The sequence below is a fragment of the Neopsephotus bourkii genome, unplaced genomic scaffold (assembly GCF_033783945.1).
Source record: "Neopsephotus bourkii isolate Nb327-2 ecotype Australia unplaced genomic scaffold, CSIRO-AGI_Nbou_v1 NB_1433, whole genome shotgun sequence".
NCBI lineage: Eukaryota > Metazoa > Chordata > Aves > Psittaciformes > Psittacidae > Neopsephotus > Neopsephotus bourkii.
In genome coordinates, this window is record NW_026901910.1 from 1,206,475 (window position 1) to 1,230,603 (window position 24,129).

Genomic DNA, 24,129 nt, shown 5'->3' on the forward strand with positions numbered 1-24,129 from the left:
CATTTCCAGTGTTGCATGACTAGACTGGATCTCAGCTCAAATGCACAGAGACTGCAACAGGTATTTAGCAATCACACCACTTCAAGGATCACAGCAGCTGGGTGAAGCAGGACATACTACACAGCTGCCTAATCCATACAGGCTCTATGCCAGCAGACATCAAAGAAGGCCCACTTTGGGTGCCTCTTTCTACCCACTCTCAGGGATCTGAAGATGACAGGGACATTCTCTCATCTGGAGGGACACAATTCATTGGAATTTGCAGCAATACAAGACCAATCCATGCCCATAAGTGACCTGTATTTAATGGGCTGTTAGTATTCTGAACTGAGTAAATAACAAAGTTTACTGTTAGTTTGCACCACAGGAAAATCTGTCTTCCAAGTTACTCCTTCATATTGCAATACGTTCTGTTAGATTAGAAATAAAAAGAGAGTACAGAAATTACTTCAGAAACTATCAGGCCAGAACCTCAGAGCCTGTCAGGTGAGGTACTTCTGATGCAGCTCTTCATTTTTATGCTTTCTTCTGCTTTCTTACGTGTTTTACGCTTTCTTCAGATCATTCTGCTTTCCACACCAGCAGCATGTGATACAACAGTAAATTAATAAGCTGTCTTGTTGTGAGGATCTTGATGACTGATATTTCACTGCCATTTTACATTTTCAGTGCCATGGTGCAGTGCAGTAGGAATCTCATCTTATTTCACTTCCAGTGCTGTTCAGATTACTAAGTTTTCTGTTAAAACAACAAAAAGAGAGAACACTTGTTGAGAAAATACTGCAGAACACTCCTGATATTTGCCCAAGGAACTGTATTCAAGTTTTTCTGTACCTTAAATCAGAAGAGCTATGTCCTATATTTGTCTACTTCATATTAACCAGTAACAACTCTTCAGTACTTGAAGAGAGCTGCTGTTGAACAACCTCTAACCAAAGAGCTAGTCACGGAGCTTCCTCAGTGAGAAATCACAAACTGGAAATATGCTAGGAAAAAGACACAAAACAAAACAAAAAACTTGCTTCTCATAAGGTTATACTTGTGGGTTTGAATTTTCATTTTATTTTGGCTTCAGATTCAGGGTTGGGGGCTGTTATATGTCAGTTTTTCTTGTTATTGTGTTTTATTCTCTCCCATGATTCATCTAACTCTAGGGCATTTATTGAAATTCTTGATACAAAATTCGAGGGAAATGAATCTCCCTTTAAGCTTCATAGGGACAGCTCATAGCCTGATTAAAGTCTCTTGCAGTTTTCATCAGCTGAAGATGTGTTTTTCACATTACAGACTAACAGACGAGGTGCATTCCTAGCACAGGCAAGAGATGTGACATGAAGCCCCATCTTCTATCAGACCAGCCATTGCCTTAGTCTGTAGTATTCCAGCAAACAGAATAAAAGCTGCTTTAGTAGGACTGAAAATGTGGTAATAGCAACAATATGGCTTTTACAAGCAGTAAAGCACATCTTCACTGTAAATCAAAAGGCCTATGCAGATGCCAAAGGGGCAGTGAGACTCAGATCTCATCCATTAAATAGCTTATCCAGTTATTAATTACTAAGTTACTGTCTTCTTGACTTGGATTGTAGTTAATTTTCTTATAGGCGACTGGATGGAAAGCATACTTGTGTCACAACTGTAAGCCCACAGAAGCTAAGAGAGGACAAGATTCTTCCTGTCCTGAAAGCAAGCATAAACATCTCAGAAAAGTCTTGTCCATCCATTAAATACATATATTTACTTTGAGGCAAGCATAATATCATATGCACTAGAACTTTCCTGTCTTGTCTTCAAGAAATCTGTGTTCTAGGTGTACCAGAACAACAATGTCTAATACTTTGTACACTGGCCCTGAGTAGTACTTCAGCACTTCAGAGGAATACATCCAGGTAACAACAATATTACAGCAATTCCCATGACTGTTCCTGTGTTCTGTGCTGAAGGTGTCAGGTCTATTCATTTGGCCTCCCTGGTACTGCAAAATTCCCAGTGGAACACTACTTAGATAAAAAGGAAACTATTTCAATAACAATTGGGAAGTTCAAGAGAATTTGGTTTGACATTAACACTAAAGATGACTCAGAAAGACAAGTGTATGTGCACTTCATAGCAGTTTGTGTATGCAATATCCTAAAGGGCTCAGTAGCTCTGCTGTAAAATGTTTAGGCTTCCACAGTCAGAAAAGGTTGAAATCAGTATTCTAGATCCATTCCTTTGTAGAAACCCTTCCAGAAATAAAATCTGTTTAAAACCTAACCACAGGAACCGGTTTCATTCTGTTTTCTCTTTGTCCAGTGTCGTTTGGTGCCATGAAAAGCACATTCAGAAAAGAGAACTGAGCCACTTCTGGAAAAAAAATAATAAGAGCTTTATTAGGAAATACCCTTCAAATGGACTCCTAATGCTTTGCAAATCAGGTAGTGTTAAAGATAGTAAACTAGAAGAAGATACTAAGATATTGCAACAGGAGCTACACTTTCATCATCCATGCAGGAAATGCTTTCTCTTGCTATCTGAATTGCAAAGAAATCTATTTACCATTACAGAGAGCATTTAATCCAGGAGCACTGTTGAGAATTTTAGCCTGGGTGGTTAGCAAATACACATGAGCATAGTGTGGTGGGACTTTTCTGCAGGGGAAGAATGCAGGTGGGTGATGCCCCTCTTCAGCATAGACCCCTTTATTTACAGAGAGAGTGTACAAGCTGTTTACAGTAGAAATAATAACTACAGTTTCCTTACTCGGAAATTTCTGCCTTCCTCTTCCATGCTATCCGTACTGGAGGGTCATTCCCTGCCTTCCGTGTGAAGCCCGACAGCTCTGCACGGACCTGGGCATACGCAGGGGCAGCGAGTAACCTTGCAGCCCTGAGACTGCCCCTTGCATAAGCCCCTGCAGGACACAACCGGCACTCACCTGGGAGTGCGTGCAGGGGCTGCGGGCCGCCTGCCCACGTCCCCGGGGGCTGCCCAGCATCCCCAGCGAAGCCGGTGCGCAGGGCAGGGCAGCCGGGCGGGGAAAGGCTCATTTCCCAGCGGGGTTTCCTCGGGGCGGGTCCGCCGCTGTCCCTGTCTTCGGGGCTGCGAAGGGAGCGGCCACCCCCGGGCTCCCCTCTCCGGCGTTGTCCGGTCCCCGGTGCTTAAGTGCCCCCGGCCGCCGGGGGACCGCGGTCCCGTAACCCCGGGGCGGAGGAGCCGCCCATCGCCATCTCCCCCGTGTGAGCCGGTGGGATTCGGGGGAGGAAACTTTGCCCCCCCCCCCCCGCCCCCCCAGCAGGCGAGGCAGAAAGGGAAACGCTGCGGAAACTCGCACCCCGCGGCTAGCGAGGGGAAATGTAGTGGAAACAGGTTGTTGGGCTCTCGTCGTAGGAGGAAGGGGCGGCTCTGAATTACCAGCTAGCCAAATCTGGGAGCTGGGAAATGGAGATGGAGCTGCTGCTTTTCCAGACAGCGATGTGCTGAGAGAAATGGACAGCGAATTACTACTGCAGGAGAGCTTTGCTCCAAAATCGCCTCTTCTCAGGAAGCTAATACACTCCCTGAGCTCCTGAAGTTCTAGCACTTGCTAGCTCAGCTTGGGGTTAACCACAGCAAGTTTCTGCTGCAGGAGTCCCGGTTTGCAGGGGTCAGGCAGGTGATTTTTTTCCTTCTTTCAATTTTTGCTCCTCCACTGGTCCGTGAATACTGAATACCAAAAAGTCTGCTTGAAAGCTGGGGAGAGCTCGAGAAGAGCCACGGTGGAGAGTTGTGGTGTTTTGGATATATTTGTCACAAAGTACTGCCACCTCTGCTCGAGAGATTCATATGGCTTGAAGGTAAGACATATGTGTTGATACTTTCCTTCTGGAAATACCAATGTTTTGAATCTCCCCGTAAGGGAATAGAGACAATAGCAGCTGCTGTATTCACCACTGCAGTGTAAATAAAGGCAGCAGAAAGAGAAAATTTGCCATTATCCTAAATGATCCATTAAGCTGTTCTCTTCTGAGGCAGGGGAAAGTGAGTTTTCTAATTAAAAAATGCAGTGTCTTGGTTTTTGCTTCTAAAACACTACCTACAAACCAATATAATTTTATTATTAAGTGCTAAAGAGGCATTTAAAGTTGCTAGGAAGCTAGGATCATTTTTAGAAGTTTGATGCTTAACATTGCTCTCACACAGACACAATGGAAATAGAGTGACAGGGAAAACAGTAGGAGGAGGATGTGTAGATAGGATATAATGTAGGTACATTCAATTTCCCCAAAGAATAAGCTTGTTCAGTGAAATTGTTTGAGAGAAACTACTATTTTTTCTCTTCACTCATTCTTTTACATAAGGCAAAGCCTGTGTCCCTTAAAATTTCCTTCTCAGCACTAGTCTTGAACCGGCTTTCCCATTGGGAGACCTTTCTTGAAGAAGCCGTGGAAGGGAATCATTCAGAAATACCCCTCTGAACATTGCAAGTAGCTTTTGTGCAAGGTTTAAAGTAACCTTTGTGGCATGAAGGAAGTCTGTTTCTTGTATTGAGACACAAACAGGTATTATTCCTGTTTGTACCTTAATATTTTTCCATTGCCCTTCAGTTATAAGTTTCATCTGTCTTTTTGAAACCAAGGGAAACTGGGGATTTAGGGCAGGGGAGCAGACACTAGGATTGTGTTGGGTCCTATTTGGTGCTGAATTTTCTTTCCAAACTTGTTGACTGTAGGTGGTTTCTGTACAGATAACACATCCTCACGTGTTAATTCTCAATCCTCTCTCAGCCTGACTTGCCCACATGCAAAGCATGAAGCCACGGAGCTAACAGCATGTGGAGAATGAATCACTGTTCTTCAAGTAGAGTTCAGAGTAATAAAAGAAAAATAACTTGACTGGTTTATAAATAACCAGCCAAAAGATTATACTATAAGTCGTCAAATAGGTTACACATGCAATTCACTGCAAAATAGTGTGGGCTATATCTCTTACACATTCAGTGTTTCATGTAGTTGTTCTTCTTTAACCACACAATGGTCTTAAGAACTCATAATCCTGTGCTTAAGGTCCGTTAACTGCTTGTAGCAGTCTAAAAAAAAATAGTCTATTGACAATATTGCTAAGTCCATCAAAGAAGTGTAAAGAGCACTGTCTGTGTAGTTTTTATTACTATTTTTCTTTTCAACTTCATTTTCATACTACAGAAATTCTGTTACATTAAAAACCTTTACTCTTTCCCATACTTCTGAACAGAGGTTTTGTAAAAGTACTTTCCACTAATTTATGTCCTGTGTGATAATCTTCTGCATACATAGACACTGTATGGCACGGCAGGCAAATTTGATGGAGAGAGAAAGAAAGAGAAGGGCAGACTTCTCCTCATCTGACCATCTGAAGTGGTAAAATCAGGAGGAATAGCTGTATGAGCAGAATTACAAAGACGTGCATTTGGGCTCTGCCTTTTTCCTTAGTATTTCCAATGATAGCTATAGAGCAGTTATCTGACATTTATTAAGTGAATTCCCTTACATGGTATGTCACATATCAGAAATTGCCACCTAAAGGTACTTCATGCAGTGCATGTACATAAATCCCTGTGTAAAATCTGCCATACACTTACATATAACTTCCATGGGCACACATGAATTGGATTGCATGTGTGTAAGAAAGAGCTTCAGTTTGGTACACTAGAGTATTTAGAAAGAATAAGTTCATGTTTCAGCCTTTAGAGAGAAGCAAGTGAACCCTCAGAAGCCAGGTGAACTGAGTTAATAGTACAGGTTATATGGTAACGAATATCCATCATCCCCAGAACCAAATGGCTTCCTTTTCCCTTGAAGTTTCCTTCTGTGTCACTTTCACCCTCTGCATGAGAGGCTAGGTCATAATTTAGATTAGCTAAGTGGTCACATCATGCCTATTCTGAGACTACTCCCACAACCCAATACCAAGTGAAGCCCACTGAAGTGAGTAGGTTACATTCACGTAAGTCTGCAAAGCAGAGGTGATTTCTATATATGCACTCCTCTCACAAAGGAATCACAGCTTGACATCCACTAACTCTGCATGCACTGCTTGTATGCAGGGCAGCAAGCACAAAGATTGCACTTTAATCTTTTCCAGCTTTGCTGAAGTATAAGACACCTGCCTGGGAAAAATACTCAGCTTTTCCTTTAATGGCACTTCAATGTTGGTTCACTGTATTCTTCCTCGTACTCCCCCAAGTTAGGCAATTACTACTGTAAGCAGAGGCTCAGGACAGTGGTCAGTTAATAACACAAGTTACAAACATGATGGGAAATGCAGCTGGCAGAGAACAGCAGCATTCTGCAGCTAGGTTGAAAGGTCTGAACAATGGCAAGGACCAGTGAGGATGACTAAGACATGCCCCCGCAATGAAGCAGAAAGGCCTAGCACATAAGGTATGATTACCTGTGTGTTCTTCTAAAATCTGTCCTTTGTATTAAATCAGGAAATCTCCACCCTCCCATCCTCTGTTTACTTAAACTTTGGAATTCAAATTTGAGCTTATAATACTTGTGTTTTGATGCATCTCAAAATGCCATAGAGAACTGCTTTCGCAGAATGTATGATTACCTGCTATACCTCTGAGATCATCACTGGATAAAACCCTAAAAATCACAAGCCACTGCCATATTTAAAAGCCTTTGCTGCCAAATGGGTCATTTTAATCCTATTGGACAGATAAGGGTCTGCTCTATGTAACAGACATCATCCTGTGACTGTAAAAAGCTTGAGGACCAGGTATAAACTGACTTAGCCTTAGGCTTTCTTTCTTGTCACCCAGGGTACTATATGCAGTTAGCTTCTGAAGCTACCTCTGAAACTGCAGGGAATATTTGAAGGAAACAAAAATCCATCTGCCTTCAGAAGAAAGCAGCATTTCACATTACACAGAAAACTTTGGACATTGTTATGTCCACTGTGTTAAAGAAGCTGGGAAATGAACTTCTAAGCCCTATGCTCTATTTCTACAAAGCATTTGCTTGCTGATCTTTAATAGCCTTCTGCCACACATACCCTTTTCCTTACCAGCAATATTCTTTAACAAATATTGCATAAAAATCTCTCTGACAAAACGAGGAACTTTGAAAAATACTTAGCTTCAAATGCACAAGTATTGGTAGCTCTTCACATACGAACAGGATGGCTTTGGCTCATGAACTTTACACTACTTCCATTATGAGTCTTTTTCAATTTCACCCTGTGTGCAGAAATTTCTTCTGAACACTCAGGAAACCTGGAAATGAGCATCTGCTTTCTCACATGCTCATAGCTGATGTTTCGATACCAGGAGATACAGGACAGGGAGCGTGTTCACAGAGCAAGTAATTTAGCTGTAAAGCTTTTTGCCACAGGGTGTCTGGATGCTAACTATTCCTAAGCCTTCTTGACCTAGGTTCAAGAAGACACTAAGCAATCTCAGTTCCAAGGAAAAGAAGTCCACTGATCATTAATAAATGCACAGAAACCACACTGGCTCAGTAAATATCCGAGATGCAAAGAGTTGGATGATGTGAGAATTCTTGCCAAAACATCATGTATACTCGCTCCATTCTTACACTCTTGCCCATGCTTTTGGATACCATTGGAGAAAACATATTGCACTGATTGAACTTTGACTTTACGGGGTTATTTTTTAAGGCTACAGGAGAACATACCAGTAGTCTAAATGCCAAAACATATTAAGGTTTGGAATACAGGGAGGAAGAATCTGAAATATTTGTTTGGGATCTAACTTCACTATGTTTTACAAACAAAAACTTTCAGTAGCTACATTTGTTTTGGCTAACTCTTTAGGAGCATGCAAGACTGATCGATTTGTGCCAGGGTGTTGCTAACTGGATTCTTTGGGAAAGGGGGAGGCAACTGTTTAAGTCCTGTCAAAAACATCATTCCTTCTGCTGTTACAAAACCAACCTATATTCAACCTAAAATGATTGCTAATGAGTATTAACTCCTCTACCAATTGTTCCACTTCAATCATGTTTTCTCTTGCTGTCCTTCATCTAGATATTTTTAGCATTATCATTTTTTGTAAGATGTGACTATGTGTTCAGTTGCTTCTTCTCTGTACATACCTCCCAATTATCCTGGTGGGTATTTTTCTCTCAACCCCCTAGAACGGGTTTATTTCTGGTTTACTCTTCCCTGTTGGTTTCCATGTGGTTATGTGGGAGGCTGCACATTCTTTATCAAAGCAGAGAGCCATGATTAGTCCATTCAGAAAATGTAAATTCAGCCTTATGTGTTATGTAGCACTGAAGAAAAAGAGAGAGACTGTAAGGAGCAATAAAATCAGTCAATAATAGAACAACGTTAAGCCCTGTAGGTAGGCCTGGATGATCACAATGACGTCCACACTTCAGATTTCTAATGGAGCTAAATAAACATACTGAACCTGTGTATTGCTGTCTGGGGAAAGCTAATCAGAGTGCAATCCAGTCCTGCTGAAGTAAGTGAAATCCATTGCGATTGTGCAGCCTTTGCAATTAACATTCATTTTGATTTGTATCACCCTTTCTGTACGTGTTCCATTATTTATCCCAAATTTCAGACTCGGTAGCCTCAGCTGCTTCTGTCTGAAATGTCCCAGGAGCTGGAAACACACTTCTTAGTTGATAAATACATATATTTGACTTCGTTCATTGCTTCAGGTTGCCAACTGCTAATGCTGGGGATGTATCAGCAAAATCAACACTATTGAGAATGCTCTGTGTAATTTGCAGCTTTGTAGAAAAATGAACTCCTCACCAACATCTCAGGTTTTTGAATCATGCTCCCCTAAATGCTGCAGCTGAAGCAATATATCAGAAAGGTTACATCTATTACCTAATACATTACACCTCGCAAATTACTTGTCTAAACTGAATCTTCATCCCACACGCTATTTAGACATCTCAGGCAATTCGGAGTTTTACCAGATTAGGATCCTGTCTGTAACAGGGACTCTTCTGACCTCCAGTTACCTGTGTATTTCAAGCTTTTACATATTTGTCCAATAGTCAAGAAAAATGCAATTACATATGGTATTACTGAAGATAGGTTTCTAGCCTTTCAATATGTTTTATCTGGTGACCACTCGAGGCTAGAATACCATTGAGCCTCGAGTTAAATGCTTGGAAATCAGAACACCCTCCCACATCAGAAAGAACTGGGTGCCTCCAGCCAGTCTGCTTTCTTTTAGACATTTACGCACAGATTTAGCCGTTGATTTTTAGTCATCCATGCTTGAAAAGCTACAATTAGAAAGATCTCACTAATTTAAAAACCATTAAAAATAGAAACACCTCCCAGCCCTGCTATACATATCATTAAACAGCAAGAATCACCCTGGTCCAGGTACATGAATCATTTATCATTCCCATGAGGTTATGGATGCTTTAGAAATGTGTTTGTAATTATACAGGAATACTTCAGTGCACCAGGATGCTGAGTGAATGGTCTGGGCATGTGTAAGCTCCTTGTTTGCACTTCCTTAATGGCAAACTAAGAGTAAGAATTAGAGGGTTTGTTTATGTTACTAACTAGGGAATTGAAAAGTCAACATCAGAATCTCCATGCTAGTAAAGATTCCTACATGTCCTTATTATTGGTTTGGTTTCATTTGTAGAGTGCGTATCTTAAGTTGATCAGGATCCATGACTGGGGACTTCAGACCTTTGTCAGCGTGGCTATTAAAGCATTACAGCTATTATAAACCATTACAGCATTATCAATTTACAACTGCACACAAATGTACCAGCCAACTTTAAGTTTTCACTGGTCTTTCCTCTCTGTAAAACTAGACTAAAAGATCAGTCTTTCCCTCAGATTTTGAAACTGGTTGTAACGTAGGCTTTAGTACTTCCAAGGGTAGCACTGGGGCAACTGCTAGAGATAAAGTTGCCGGGGAAAATGGATCTCTGAGAGTGGATCTATTCCAGATCAAAGACAAGGGCTGAGAGTAAATATCAGCACATTTGGTCACACACAGTTTCTACCCACATTGCTGGCTGTTAGCCTGGCTATTGCTCAAAGTGCCTGCTCTGCACTTTGAAGAAACTGAGCTGAGAATATCTATTAATAACTACAGGGCTTCCTTCCCATCTGTTAATTAGTAGTGGGCTCGAAGTTCTGCCTATAGGTATTTCAGGGCACGGATCATATGAGAGTAGGATCATGCATTTAAATTTCAAGGCAGGCGTACTTGGAGGGACACCTGGGGTCAGGTTCTGGCTCTCTGAGACACAAGACTGGGTACTGAACTAGCAGCACTGGCTTAAATAAACTAAGCAATACACAGCTGTGTAAAGCTGGCATAAAAGCTGCTTTTTTCAGTCACATAAAATCTTTTCCAGATCTGTCCTGGCCCCCTGCGTCCTAAAAGAGCCTGTGGCTTAGTGCAATATATTTAATATTTGAAACAATTGGAGGCACTGGGGACTACTTTGCAGGACAACGCATCACCCTGACAATCACAGGGACTGCAATAAAATGAGTGCATAGACACCTTTTGAGTAAAATTGGAGAAAACTAGGAAAATTTCACCATGCCTGTTGCAAAAGAAAACGTGCACATAGAGCAAATTTGGTGGGAAGAGGCAGCACTCTTTTAACATGTCTTACTCTCATACCCCCGATCATAGTGTTGGTTCTGGAGAGCTGTAAGAACCAGGGCTAGCTGAAAACTTCATGGCCAAAACCATTTCCACCCAAAGCTGAAATGAATCACTGTTTTGCAGAAATTAACTGCTTTTCTCACAAGTTTTCTTTCTTCCTCCCTCCAACACAAATTCGATAGTTTCTTTGCTAACACATTTTGTTTAGCTGCAGAAGTTCTGGGTTCAGAGCTCCTGACAGAGGTTAGTGCTCCTAGAAAATAACTATTTCTCTCACTGACACTACCATTTCCTTGTTCCACACCAGCGGTAAAGTCCAAATATTTTTCCTAGAGCACAAGTATATACATTTTCTTTGAAAGACAATTTACTAATAAAAGGAGAAATCCATGCAAGGATGATGTGCAATTATTCATTCTGTAGGAGGATGTTTGTCTACATATGATTGCTTTGCTGTTTCCTTGGTTGTCCTTCCCATTTGCTATTTTTATTTATCTGGAGACTTTTTCTCCCCTCACTGTGAAGGGAGAATCAATTAGGAAATTACAGCTATAACAGAAAACAACAAAAAGGGATAATAATAAAGTTTAGATCCTTTGGGGCTACATTCTGCCATTCAGTTTACTATAGATTTTCTGATTCAGAAGGCCTCAGAATCATACGCACAAAACCTTAGGATAAGAGACATTGTTTGTAGACACAATAAGCATACTTTAGTAAAAGAATAAAAAGAACATGCAAAGGAAATGCTAAAGTAAAGCAATTATTAAACACGTGAAGGAGATAGTTCAATAACTTGGACACTTCCATCATCATTCAGTGTCTGCCCCGAAGATATTATTCTCAAGACATCCTTCATATGTCAAGTGTGACAACACCTTGAACACTAAGAATGTCTCATTTTGATGTGAGTGAAAAATTAAAGTCATAGGCAACAACAGCAACCCATCATTAAACAGCAAATCACATCATTTAGAGGCTTGGGTTTTTTGTCCCTGAAGAGAACCACAGGCTCAGGAAGGGGACCTGTTTCTTCAAGATGAGGACAAAACAGAGAATGTTTCTTCTCCATTCTGTTACAATGCTCTTTCAGAAGACAAAGACCAGTGCCTGATGGAGATAGTTCTTTGACTTCTGTGCCTGTTTAGCTTTCAGCAAGTAAGGGCACCTGTGTTCAGTTCGTGCACGTTTTGCCTTTAGTTTCCTGTGCTCCCTTATTTGTATTGCTGTGAATTAAATAGCCACTGAAAATAGCACTGGCTTTAGTCCTGCCTTAACTTTCATAATAACTTGTACTTAGCACTCCATAATTAAAAACATTAATGGTGATGTAACGATTCATCTGAAAGACTATCTGCTCCCTGCCAAATGGGGCAAAAATATTCATGACTTTCTGGAGCTCTGTTAATAACTTTGTGGATTAAAGGAATATGGAAATAATATGGAATTCATAACTAGATCAGGTCCAGATTTCTGGATTTATGAATTGGGTTCATTATGGACATTGCATGCAGTGGCTGCACTTAAAAGCCTCAGATAAAATGAAGTATACGCTGTGGTAGGTGCAAGATGTGCACACTGCAGGAAACGGATCCCACCAGCCAGAGCTTGTACTTCACAGCTTTCACAGTTGGAAGCTTTTTCTGACTACACCTGATAACTCAGCATAGATAAATCCTACTGAAGGAGCTGTCAGTGCAAACAGTACTCACACATACTCTGTTCACTGCTTCCACCTGGAACCTCAGGCAGTCAATCCGGAGGGTTATTGGGCTGCAGGCCACAGGTGTTGGGGCTGGATGCTGGGGCTGATGGATTCTGCGGGCAAGCCAAGCTGCAGCTCGTGTTTGCACAGAGGGAAGCTGGAGGCGTTCCCATGGGGCTTGGGGTTTATTGCAATGTAATAGCAGCAGTAACTACATTTTCTTTCTTGCCCTCTCCTGTTGCTCATTTTGTGGGTTTAGTTTGTAAACTTACAGGGCAAAAGAGCTGAGTTTTGTGCACTAAAGCCTCCTGTATCCTAATACCTTATAGCAGGCTGAAACTTCCACTGACAGTGTTAAAAGTCAACAAATAAAACTTAACAAGAGTTGGGTGTGCACAGCAACCCCAGGGCCAAGACAGAGCTACAGAAACACAGGCAAAAGCCCTGGTTGCCGGCTGGCCTCATAACAGTGGCTCCACTCCACTGAATCCCATGGAACAACAGCAGTGTTTCACTCATTCCTTGCCTTGAGATTTGCAGCATCCTCCCAGAGCCCCATCTGTGTTTAAAATTAAATGCAGTGCTCATGCATCAAAGGCCATGGTAGAATTTACATAGTCTACTAGTTCAAAGTAGCTCAAACAAGAGCAGCTAGTCTGTGCTGGCCTCTTGTAAGAGGTAGCCAGTGTAATAAGTCCTGTAACCTGCTCCCACTTATAACAGCTCTCTCCTCTGACCAAGCAGACTTTTCTGCAATTTTGAAACCAAAATGACTCGAATAATTCCAAATACTGAACATCTCTTGAGCACTGAAACTCTGAATAACCTTTCCGCCAGCTGGGTATGTACTAGTGATGCTAGCAACAAGTCATGTTTCATGGAGGGAAACTAGATGTCTTTTCAAGGTTCCTGCCACCTATCAGATTAACAGGTCCTGCTCCTCCACTGAAGAATCAGAGCAAAGCCATGACCTGAGCAACTCTAGGAACAGGCTGGAGACTGAGAGACCAATCTTTTATTAAGCTGTGATCCACACATGTGCTGTGGTTAGACTTTTGAATGAGCTTGCCTGAATTTTAATGAAGGCCTGTGGGAAAAGATAAGTTTAGTGCCTTCTAGTAAACACAAGCCAGACAGATAAAGTCTTAAACCACTTTTCTAACATCTTAGCTTAGGACAAGGCAAAATATCCATGCATTTATCTGGAAAGCAAATTGCACCACACATGATGGAAACAAAACACCATAGAGAGCATTTGAGGTCTTTGAAGAGGCACAAGAAGATGGCCACCTTCTTGCACTGTCAGATCTCACAAAACTGCTCTCAAGAAGCTTATCTGACACCAGCCAGGTGTCAGGCAGATTAAAATACACCCCCAAATGCATAGACAACAACCTCTTCCCTCCCACAGTGTAACCAGGTGAGCATCTTTCTTTAGGAAACCAGGATAAAAACACTGTAAATCACTTCGCTGGTGAAGGGTACCTGTAGCAACCGGAGCCACAGGGTGGTAGAAGGTTAAGGAGCTTTAACAAGTAAAACTAAGTAGGAATGAACACTTTTATCAAAAATCCTGTTCTCAAACACTGGAAGGATAAAGGTCAGTTTATCCTCCTCCCCTCTGTCTCCATGAAAGGCACATCAGGGCACAGCTGTGAAGCAAGCTGAGCGTGGGGTGCTGAGAGCGCAGATGCTGGATTGCTATAGCAGGAGCACAAAGGAGGGCTTGATTCTCATGATCCCAACGAGGGATTTGACAGGGAGTGAAGCAGGGGCAACTTCAACACGTATAGAGTTATCTGATCGCATATGACACTGCTTGTCACATTGCATCTTTCAATTGCTCAGCCAAAAAAGCTGGGAGAAAAGATGCCAGGCTCCTTATTAGTCTGCTTTCCTGCTGTATGTTCAAAGGGGGTGGCTGTCTTCAGGTGCCCCAGGGGAAAGAGGGGTGTGAGTGAGGAGTCACTGTACCATCATCACAGATGGACATGTCTGTGAGTTTCCCCAGCCTCTGAAATGTGAATGACACCAGGAAATGGGTCCTACCAGGGATACCAATGTAGCTCTCTGTAAGCTCACACTCTGTGAAATTTACACTTTTTATTTTATTTTACTTTTTTTATATAATTTAATTTTGTTTCATTTTGCTCCCTGGCATTCCTAGGTGAGTTTTATATGAAACACTGCATGTGGATCTCTCTCACATACCTACTTGAAATCCAAATACAGATGCTGACCCTGCTACACAGTCTAAGGGCCAAAATCTTTTGAACTCCTGGCAAAACTTCAGTTGGGAAGAAAATGATGCCTAGGAGCAATAATTCTCCCAAGAACGTGAGCTTTTTGTATCACAAGTAACAGCAAAATAGATCTGCTGCATAACGAATTTCTGCCTCCATGGGTGGACTAAACTGAACAAAAAGGGGACACAATGATGCAACAGCATTAGAATAGAAACACAGACTGGAGAGGACACATATACTGCACATATAAAAAGTAATGAACTGTTCTCTATATCTGGAAGGCATTCCAGAGGTTTAGATCAAGTTCAGACAAGCAGTTGTCATGAAATGGCCATGGTGCAGAGCAGCAGCCACAGGACTCTCCAGGTTCTTTCCAGCACTAGGGTCATGATAACAAACACTGATTTACAAATGATGAATGTCTGCTCTGTGCGAGGAGATGTGAAAGGATAGGTGCAGAACCAGAGACATCTTCTTCTTCTTCTCATGTTTTGTTTGCAAAGATGACAGAGGTGGGTGTTGAAAGTCAGGATTTAAGCTGAGCATTGGAGCTGATTTGGGTCAGGGATTAAATGATTAATGACCATTAGGATTTGAAATTTGAGAAGCACTGGCTGATCTGTATGGGAGGAACACACAGCACCTGCTTGTCTCTGCTCTGCTGATAGTAGCCTGTATTTGTATTCACTTGCCATGAGGGACAGGACAATAATTTAGCTAATGTCTTCTTGAAGTTTCAAGTACAGGCGAGTGGCACTTAGAGCAAGGAGTCACATGAATGTTGTGCTGATTGACACATCTTCATCAAATCTTCTGCAAAGAATCTATTATAGAGGATTTCATGGCAAATATTAGTCATAGATGGTTTGGGGCAAACACCTACAAAATCTAAGAAAAGGAAAGGGAAAGGAAGGGGTAAAGGAAGGCAAAAAAGAAACCTCCTTTCCTCTGGAATTCACTTCTTTTGGCAAACATTTTTTCAAGCAAGCTTAGTGATAGGAGTGGCAATGAAAAGAGCAGATGTTAAATGAATGTTAGATGACATAAGTAGAAGGCAAACATTTGATCTCCTCAATCTGAATTATTATTATTTACTTTTAATAAAGTATGAGTGAAGGAGTCAGAGATAAAAAATCCTGGCGCTGGGTGCTGCAGAATCACAGGAAACCTGGCTGGAGGGGGGAAAAATGTTTATTCAGCTAAGGAATTAACACAATCTAATTCTGGAGTCTAATGAAATTATACACTTGAAATGCTCAGCACCAAAATGTACGGTGAACGTGAAAGAGAGAAATCAAAATAATTTTTAAATTGTCAAATTAATTCTATAATTTTTAAAACTCCTTAAATTTTCACCACAATTTAACCAGCACTTTAAAGTAAATATTTTGTTCAAATTTCAGATGCTTCTGTACATAACTGCTCGGGATGGGGAGTGGAGAGATTCAACCTTGTCAATTCCTCAAAAACAACACAATCAGCTCTGCTGCTGACAAAGGGTTATTTACAGACACTGGGGATGATCTCTCACATGTAACACATTATAAAAGCATATGGATCACCAGTGTCATAAGGCTGGGGATTTATTAGATTAGTCAGAGGCTCAGATCTAGTCAGAGAGAGATGGCATTAGGATACACATAAAAGAAGGAAAAGGGCTTTTGTACAGAGCAATATTAGCTCTATGGTATTGCAATACTTAACCAGAAGCTCTGTCTTTCTAGTCAGAAGATCTGTCTCTGACAGTGGTCATCTCTGTGTGAGAACACCAGAGTGAAGCAATATGCAATACCTATGCCATTAATTCATAACCTTACCTGCAGCTGCTACAGATTTCACTAAAACCTGCAGTGCAAGATCTGATTGTTTCCTCAATCTGTTTTCAAATGGGCCCAATGCAAGACTTTGGAATGGGTCTTTGTCCTCAAGAAATGAATTCTTCTTAAAATCAAGAGCTGTGTGATATTTCTGGTTGGATGTCCAAAACTGAAGGCACATACAGTCTGAAATGATTGTGAAACAATCTTTTTCTGCCCATCCTTTCCACCAAGCTGAGAACTCTGCAAGTGGGCTGCGTTTAGCATAGCTCCAGCTTGCAAAAGTCTTAATCTGCCAAATGCTGTGAAGATAAAAGCTTGCCCTGTGCCCACATATTCTTAAAGAGTAATAGGAACAGTGGCTCTATTCCAACAGCCTGGCAGCAGGAGTCAGATCTCTCTTCTGAATTACAGGTGGATAGAAGGAGTGATGGGGTTTCTGGAGGGAGATTATTGCCAAAGGAAACTATTTACCCCTGTGTCCTGTCTGGAAGGAAAACCAGTGATTTGTGATGTAAACTGCCCTTCTATGTTTGAGATGACTGTGCATTTGTCAAGTCTCCTTTGAGGAGAGCTGGCAGTGAGACCACATACTCTAGTGGCTGCTGTGATGGTTTATAAGAGACCATGCTACGAGTCTTGGAAACCTAACCTTAGGGAGAAATGGTTCTGAATTTTCAAAACATATTCACAAAATGTATTCTGAACTTGGGTTTTAGTGTGATTTAACTAAAATTCTGACAGTTATTTTCTCCTCCCCCCCCCCCATTTTGACATGAAATACATTAATGGGTTTAAAATCGGTGTAGATCCTAAAAAGCTTATTTATGAAACAAACAAACCCCCACCACTACAACTTTTCCTTGCAGAAGTTATTAGTTTTGATTGCTTCACATATTGGAATGAGAAAATGTTAAAATTGGAAAATTTGAAGTAATTTTCCTATGACAAAACCTTATGACAAGCAGGTCTTGAATAAAGAGAAGGTCTTTTTAAAAATGGAATCTGCTTTTTATTGGGAGAAAGACACGCTAAAGCAAGTTAAATGTATATTTCTCCACCTCTAGGGAAGATATCACTGAAATCTTCCCTTCCATTAGGACTTGCAAAAAACCTTGACAAGCCTTTAATTAAGGGTGAGATTTTCAAAGGACATGAAAGGAGGAGGCAGTCAATTCCCAGTGTAATTCAGCCATGGAACATCCTTCTCCAAATTGTCCAGACAAATGTGTGCGCTGCTTTTCAATAGGGAGGGCGGTAACAGACTGTTCCCTTTCTGCCACTTCTGCATATCCTCTAGCAGTCCTGGGGAATGTTTTGCTTCATCAGCACTGTACCCAGGGATAATGGACAAGTGCTCTGGGAAAAAGACAGACTGCTTCCCGCTCCTCCCTGCAATGCGATTTCAAACTCAGACGAAAATCCATGGCATCATAGGGAAAGAGGGATGATTAATAATGCACTAATATCAGAAATGGAGAACTGACAAATCAGGTGACTTATTTATGTCAAAAGCATCAGAACATCTGCATTAAAACCAGGTCTTGGCTTCATAGTTCTTGAGTTACAAGGCTATTGCGATAACAGTGTCCTGTCACTTGCTCCCACAAGAAAGAAACTCTCTCTGTGTTCCAAAGAAAGATGCTTAGGCTGCTGTGGTTCTCTTCACCCTCTGTCCCCTGTGCTGTTGTTAGGGAGGTGGTGATTCACATTACAGAATTAGAGCTCTGAACAATGCAATTATTGAGAAGTAAAGCGCTGTGAATAGAAAATATTGTGGCATCAGCAAGAATGGTTAGTCAGTGACTCAAAGGCCTATGTGGCAGGGGTGTATTATATACGAAACCCCCATGCCAATAGGGGTATGCACTTCTGAGCATTACAGGAGGAAGTGCTTAGATTAGGTGCTTTATAACACACTCCAGGGGGACATATGCACACTTTCTAGTAGGAAGATCTAATTAGATATTATGCAAGACCAAGTGAAAAGCAGCAATGTTTCTGAATCAGAAGTGAGCAATAACTGTGGTTAAAATGCCTTGCCCTTGTATTTAAAATAACAAAGGATCTGAAGAACAGGGAGCCATATAGAAAGACAGGAGAGGACAAAGCTTTCCAAGAGGCTTTAAAAAGGAGCAGATCCAAATAACTGTTGATAGATACCAAGGTTGCACAGTGTTGAAGTTAGAATTCAGCACCCCCCCCCCCCAATCCCAGCCTTGTCAGGATGCTTGTCTTTAGGTACAGAGGTACAAGCCTACTGCTTGTGTAATCTACTTACTGCTGGAGATGTACCTACCACTAAGAAGAGGCAAGGAATGTAGAAAGTTCTATGATTCTATGAAAGTTAAGTTTGCCCAGCCCTGTCTTCTGAATAGATACAGCAAGTGCTGAAAACTGCTCCAAATATATTTATTGCCAGGACCTCATCAGTCTTGACTGTCAAATCCCTGCTGTACTTGCGTGTACTATGCAGTGCCTGGGGGAGTCAGGTCTATTTAAAGCCATGAGTACTTTGCTTCTTGTGTTCAGTGTACCGGCTGATCCTGGAGTGTCAGATGTCAAGGTGCCCAGGATCTTTCATCAGCATTAGCAGGAGCAGTGGGTATCATTGTTCTCAGGGCAAGCCAGAGTTTAGGAGATTTTCTGGAATCCTCCACCTTCCCAATGTCTGCAGTGAACTGTCCCCTGTGTAGAACTGGATGGGAAGAGGTTCTTACTTACTGCTAGGTGTCACACATGTTCCTTATCTCCAGTTGAACCATGACCAGGAATTCACAGCACAGATTATCAATTCTGGACAAAAGATAGTGAAACTGTGCCAGAAGCTGCTTGTCTTTGCACAGCTCTCCCGAGCAGGGAAATAAAACAGCTCCTCAAACACACTTTCCCTTTTCTTTTTCTTCCACCATGTCCCTACTCCAAAAAAACATGTTATTCCCCTTGATTAGAATGCCACAATCACATTCTCAGTGGAGCCCAGTAAACAACATCAAGAAGCGTCTTCAGGACAGAAAAGATGTCAGCTTGACAGCTTTCCTGTGGCTCATTGATTCCAGAATTTCAGAGGAAAATGATAATATTCAGGGAGGCACCGTACTGTGAAGATTTCCCTTGGACATTGATTTCTGTGAAACAGAAATGCCTTTAGAGCAAATCTGTCTCTAAACACCTTTCTCACACAGTCCTAGGCAAGACTTTCTGTAACCTGATGGGTACATCTGGGTAGCAGCAATTAGAAGGAAATAGGCAATCTGGCAAGAACTGCGTGCAAGAAATACCTTGGGAAAGGGAGGAGGAGACTGTTCTGAGGCTGCTGTGGAAACATCTGTCATCAGGATACTGTCGCTGATGGCTTTTGCTGTTGTTTTCTTGTTAGGTCTACATAGAGTTCAGTCACTGAGGTGTTCTGGCAACCAGGAGTGCCAAGCCGAGCAGTGTGACTGTGTCTAAGTCCATAGCAAACCTTGCCCCTGAAAGCATGCTGAACCAGCAACCTCCCCACATCACATCAGTGCTGCTAGCTGCCTGCAGCCCACACTGCATGCTGCCTGCCCAGGGGAGGTGCAACTCAGCCATTGTGCAGGCATCATCCCTCTCCTCCTGCTCCTACCTTTACCAGCCTGCTCCAGGCTGAACTCCAAACTTCATCTCAAATGCATTATGCCTGGGGCAAAACCTTAGGGAAATTCACTTTGCTTTATGGAGAAGAAAAGGCTGACTGCATGTTTTGGCAGCCAAACCCAGATTAGCTCCAAAGGCCACCAATCTTTACCATACAGAAAACAGATGCTGCAATGACATGCATCACAGCATCTGCTAGATGCTGATGCTAGCTCAGGTCTGTCCTGTGAATATTTTATGCCTGAGGGTGTTTGCAAGCACAGGAAAAACAAAAAAGAGTGTTACCTTTGCTATTTCTGAGAGGAAAACTAGACATTTGCTCTGATTCAGGCCATCTCTGATATTGCAAAGAACTAAGAAAATCAGAGGGCACACCAGGATGCTATTCAAACAAAAGGCAAGCTGTAGGTATGAGTTTCTGCTGGAGCCTTTTACCCCTCTGTTTCCCAGTGAACAGTCTGGTACATCTATCTGTATGACAGAGCAAACTCTGCTTCCTTGCTTAATACACATTTCAACTTTTAGGTCCTGCCAGAAAGACAGTTTTGTTGCTGCCAGTTGTGAGCTGTCCTGGTTTCAGCTGGCATACAGTTAATTTTCTTCCTAGTAGCTGGTACTGTGTTATGTTTTGAATGTTATATGAGAATAATGCTGGTAACACACCAGTGTTTCAGTTGTAGTTAAGCAGTGCTTACCCTGATCAAAGACTTTTCAGTTTCTTGTAATCTGCCAGTGAGGAGGGGAACAAGAAGCCAGAAGGGAGCAGAGACCTGACCCGAACTAGCCAAAGGGATATTCCATACCACAGGACATCATGCTCAGTATAGAAACTAGAGGGAATCACCTGGAAGGGGCCAATTGCTGAGCATCAGTCAGAGGGTGGTGAGCAACTGTATTGCTGCGTGGTGCTTAGTTCCTGGCTGGATTTTAATGACATGAACATTACACATGAACATGACACATTTGCCACGGTGATGTCATGCTTGTTTACCACAAAAGTAATTACACCATCAATTGTGAGGAGCCAAGGAGAAATACCAGCGTTGCAAACAAACGTATCTTCAGCTTGTTTTCTGAGAAGAATAGGGAGTTGGCTACAATGGAGAGAGTACAAGTGTGGATCTGCATTCATAGCTTCTAGCCTGGCTCCCTTTTCCCTGTCCTTTCCAGCAGCCAAACAGCAGATTTCCTCCAGTTGCTGAAAGACATCGGGAAGCTTGGGAACTTCCTGAGAGAGGCTATTTTCCTCTGGATGCCAAACTGCTTCCCGGTTAGGCCATGCTTGAACCAGGACACTCAAGTTGGTTAATGCAAAGAACTGGGTGTACACATGATCCTATAGAAGGGGAAAGCAGTAGGGATGCTCTGTGCAATGCAGTCATGCTGCTGCACTGCTGGCATCAAACAAAAGGCTGCAACCTTGCTGCTCTGTCCTGTCCTTGACCTCCCAGTATAAATCCATATCTGGATTAGCTCAGCCATACTAAAGATCTGTGTGGACTCTGTATGGGAATTAACGTGGCTTTACTGCAGTTAATTCACAATGGAATTTGTTCCATTTCAGGTTTCTACCCACATCTGCATCCAAAGTCTCAGCTAAAACTGAAACTGTATTTTGCCTCTGGCAGTAGTGTACAGGGATAGTGAAAATCAGCGAGGTCCCACAAGGACAGTGCATAGCAAGGTGCCATTTCTACTCTGCATTTATGATCCTTTCCCTCTGCCTCCATATGAAGATGCAGGTGCCTGGACAAACACAATAAAAAGCATTCTCTCTTCCAGTCAGCTTTTCAAAGTGCTTCTTTCTTTTCTACTGAGAAACTGTCAGCAGTAAAGAAAAAGTGCTGCTTAAAGCAGTACTGAAAGGCTCACAAGACACCCTAATGGCTACCATAATGCTTCCAAATGATGCCAGTTCTGTACCTAGAGAAATTAAAATTATTTTTAGGACTGAAAACTCAAACTCTCCTAAGTTAGGAATTAACAGATTTCTCCGTGTAATTTTGTGCTGTATATACCACATACAGCCTTTAATTGCAATTATCACAAATTACACTGTGTTTTAGTTTTCCTATCTCATGAAAAATATTTGAAACTTGGTTTGTGTCTTATAATAAGAAGATATGTAATAATAAATGCCTGACAGATGGGCAGATCCTTGGGTAACATGGTTTAGTGGGAGACGTCCTTGCCCATGGCAGGGGGGTTGGAACTAGATGTTCTTAAGGTCGTTTCCAACCCTAACTACTCTATGATTCTATGAGCCGTATATGGTTCCTCTAACTCTCCACTGAGTTGCAATGGCCTGTAAAACGACCAGGGGTAGAATTACTGTGTACATAACTCACCCTTGTCTCTGGCCTTTTCTCCAAAGAAGCATAATTGTGAACCACAGTCAGAGCTCAGAAGGAGCCAGAACAGGACCAAGCGGGTGATCCTGCACATACCAAATCATTCCATTCTTTTTGTACTTCTAAGATACTTCTCCACGCTCCTGCTTTTTTTTTTTTCCCATCCTGCATTTTATGCATGTTTCTGCCTTCTCCAAGAGTTTTGCATTATCAAAAGGTAACAGGAGAAAAGAAAAAAAACGCTGCTGCATTTAGCATTGATTTTCCCCCTTCACTCTGAGTCACATCAGCTAACATTTAATTAATTTCTGACACTTTGACAGGTTCTAAGAAGACATTTGTAGAGCTATCAAGTGCCGCTGATAGCACTGTCAGACAGACACTTTTTGAATTATCAGCTATTAAGGACCCATATGCAACAAATTTCCAAGGATTATTATACAAATTGTTCTTTGAATGAGAAAAGCACACAAAAGCTCAGTGAAACATAAAGAAACCATTGTTCCTGGGTGAATTTGATATTTGCAAATGTTTTGCTATTTTGATCGCTTGCATGGTTTCAGAAATTGATTTCCCTTTGTCTTTTTATTAAGAAAATTGAATGGTCTGTCTGAGAACATGGTCAGATTTTCAAATCACAGTGGACTTCATGGAGATACAGCTTGAGAAAGAGGGAATATTTGATTTTGGGAAGCGCTGAGCAGTGAATGAGGTACCTTCCAGATCTCCCAGACCAGAAACCCCCAAACCAAAATAGCCAAAATCTCCAGTTGCTTTTAAACTGCTCTTGCCTTTATTCTTTAATCATACTTTCTGACGCATCACCCTTGAGGCAGTGACTACTTCAGGCCCAGGTCCTGGTCCTTTGCTTTGAAGCACACAGGCAAACCTGGCAAGGGGCTGAAGTGGTCCCTGGGAATAAATGCCATCTCAGAGACCCTCTGCAGCTCTGTTCTGTCAAATGGAGCAGAGCTGTATTTTACCTTGCTCAATGGCACAGCTATGACTTGATGTTAGAATTTGTCTGCCTCTGCCATATGCTGGAGCCGTGTTATTATGCTAACACTGTTGCACTTGTTTGTCCTTGGAGCATCTGCCAGTAGTGTTCTTGGTGAGCTCAGAGACCCCGTTAGCTCATACAGTGAAATTCAGCTCAATGCTCCTCTCTCTTAGCTAACAGAAAGCCAAGGAAGGCCTCTAGGTGACAGCCACCTAATTGTGTGCCAAAAATGGCTCTGTTAAGGAAGCAGATCACAGAGGCAGCCCTGGGAGACAGAAAAACTCCGAAAGAGGCACTTGCAGTCATCTTTTCCATGCCTGGACAAAACACACACAAAACCCAAAATAGGTTCTAGGGAACTCTGAAGCAAAACTTTGTAAGTTACCTTTGACAGAATGCACAGCACATGGGAACTGGCCAAGGAAGAAATAGTGGCTTGCCATCATGCCACAGATTTCCAATGAGACCTGTCCTCCCAGTGCCAGGAGCTGCAGAGGCTGGCTTGTGGGATGGCACCCAGACACATACACACCATTTCCTCTTCACACCACAGCCTCACTGGGGGAATGGCGGAAGGCAAGCACAGTCCATCCCTAACTTCAAAACTGATGCTCTCAGGTTTTGTCCTCATCGCAATTCTGTTCATAGGTGTTTTTATTTATTTATTTCCCTGCTGGAGGAAAAAAATAAGGACAAGCAAAGGGAAAAACACCCCCAAACCAGCAAGCAAACCACACAACCTAAAGCTCCATGAAGCACATGAAAAGTACACAAGGTGGGTCATGGCACATATGCCCTGACCTGTGT

At 42.0% G+C, this 24,129-nt stretch overlaps 1 protein-coding gene and 1 long non-coding RNA gene across 3 annotated transcripts in view; one reads left to right on the forward strand and one right to left on the reverse strand.

Moving 5' to 3' along the window:
* Positions 1–564: 564 nt before the first annotated feature.
* Positions 565–24,129, reverse strand: part of LOC133220345 (uncharacterized) — a 50,714-nt gene continuing 27,149 nt past the window's right edge. Inside the window, exon 3 of the long non-coding RNA XR_009727692.1 lies at positions 565–738. This is a non-coding gene — a long non-coding RNA (uncharacterized LOC133220345). The remainder of the gene's footprint in view (positions 739–24,129) is intronic.
* The window catches only part of DRD2 (dopamine receptor D2), a 32,595-nt gene continuing 11,634 nt past the window's right edge, over positions 3,169–24,129 (forward strand). For both annotated transcript variants that reach the window (XR_009727691.1, XM_061368339.1), the window contains exon 1: positions 3,169–3,815. The gene's annotated coding sequence lies outside the window, so the exon portion shown is untranslated. The remainder of the gene's footprint in view (positions 3,816–24,129) is intronic.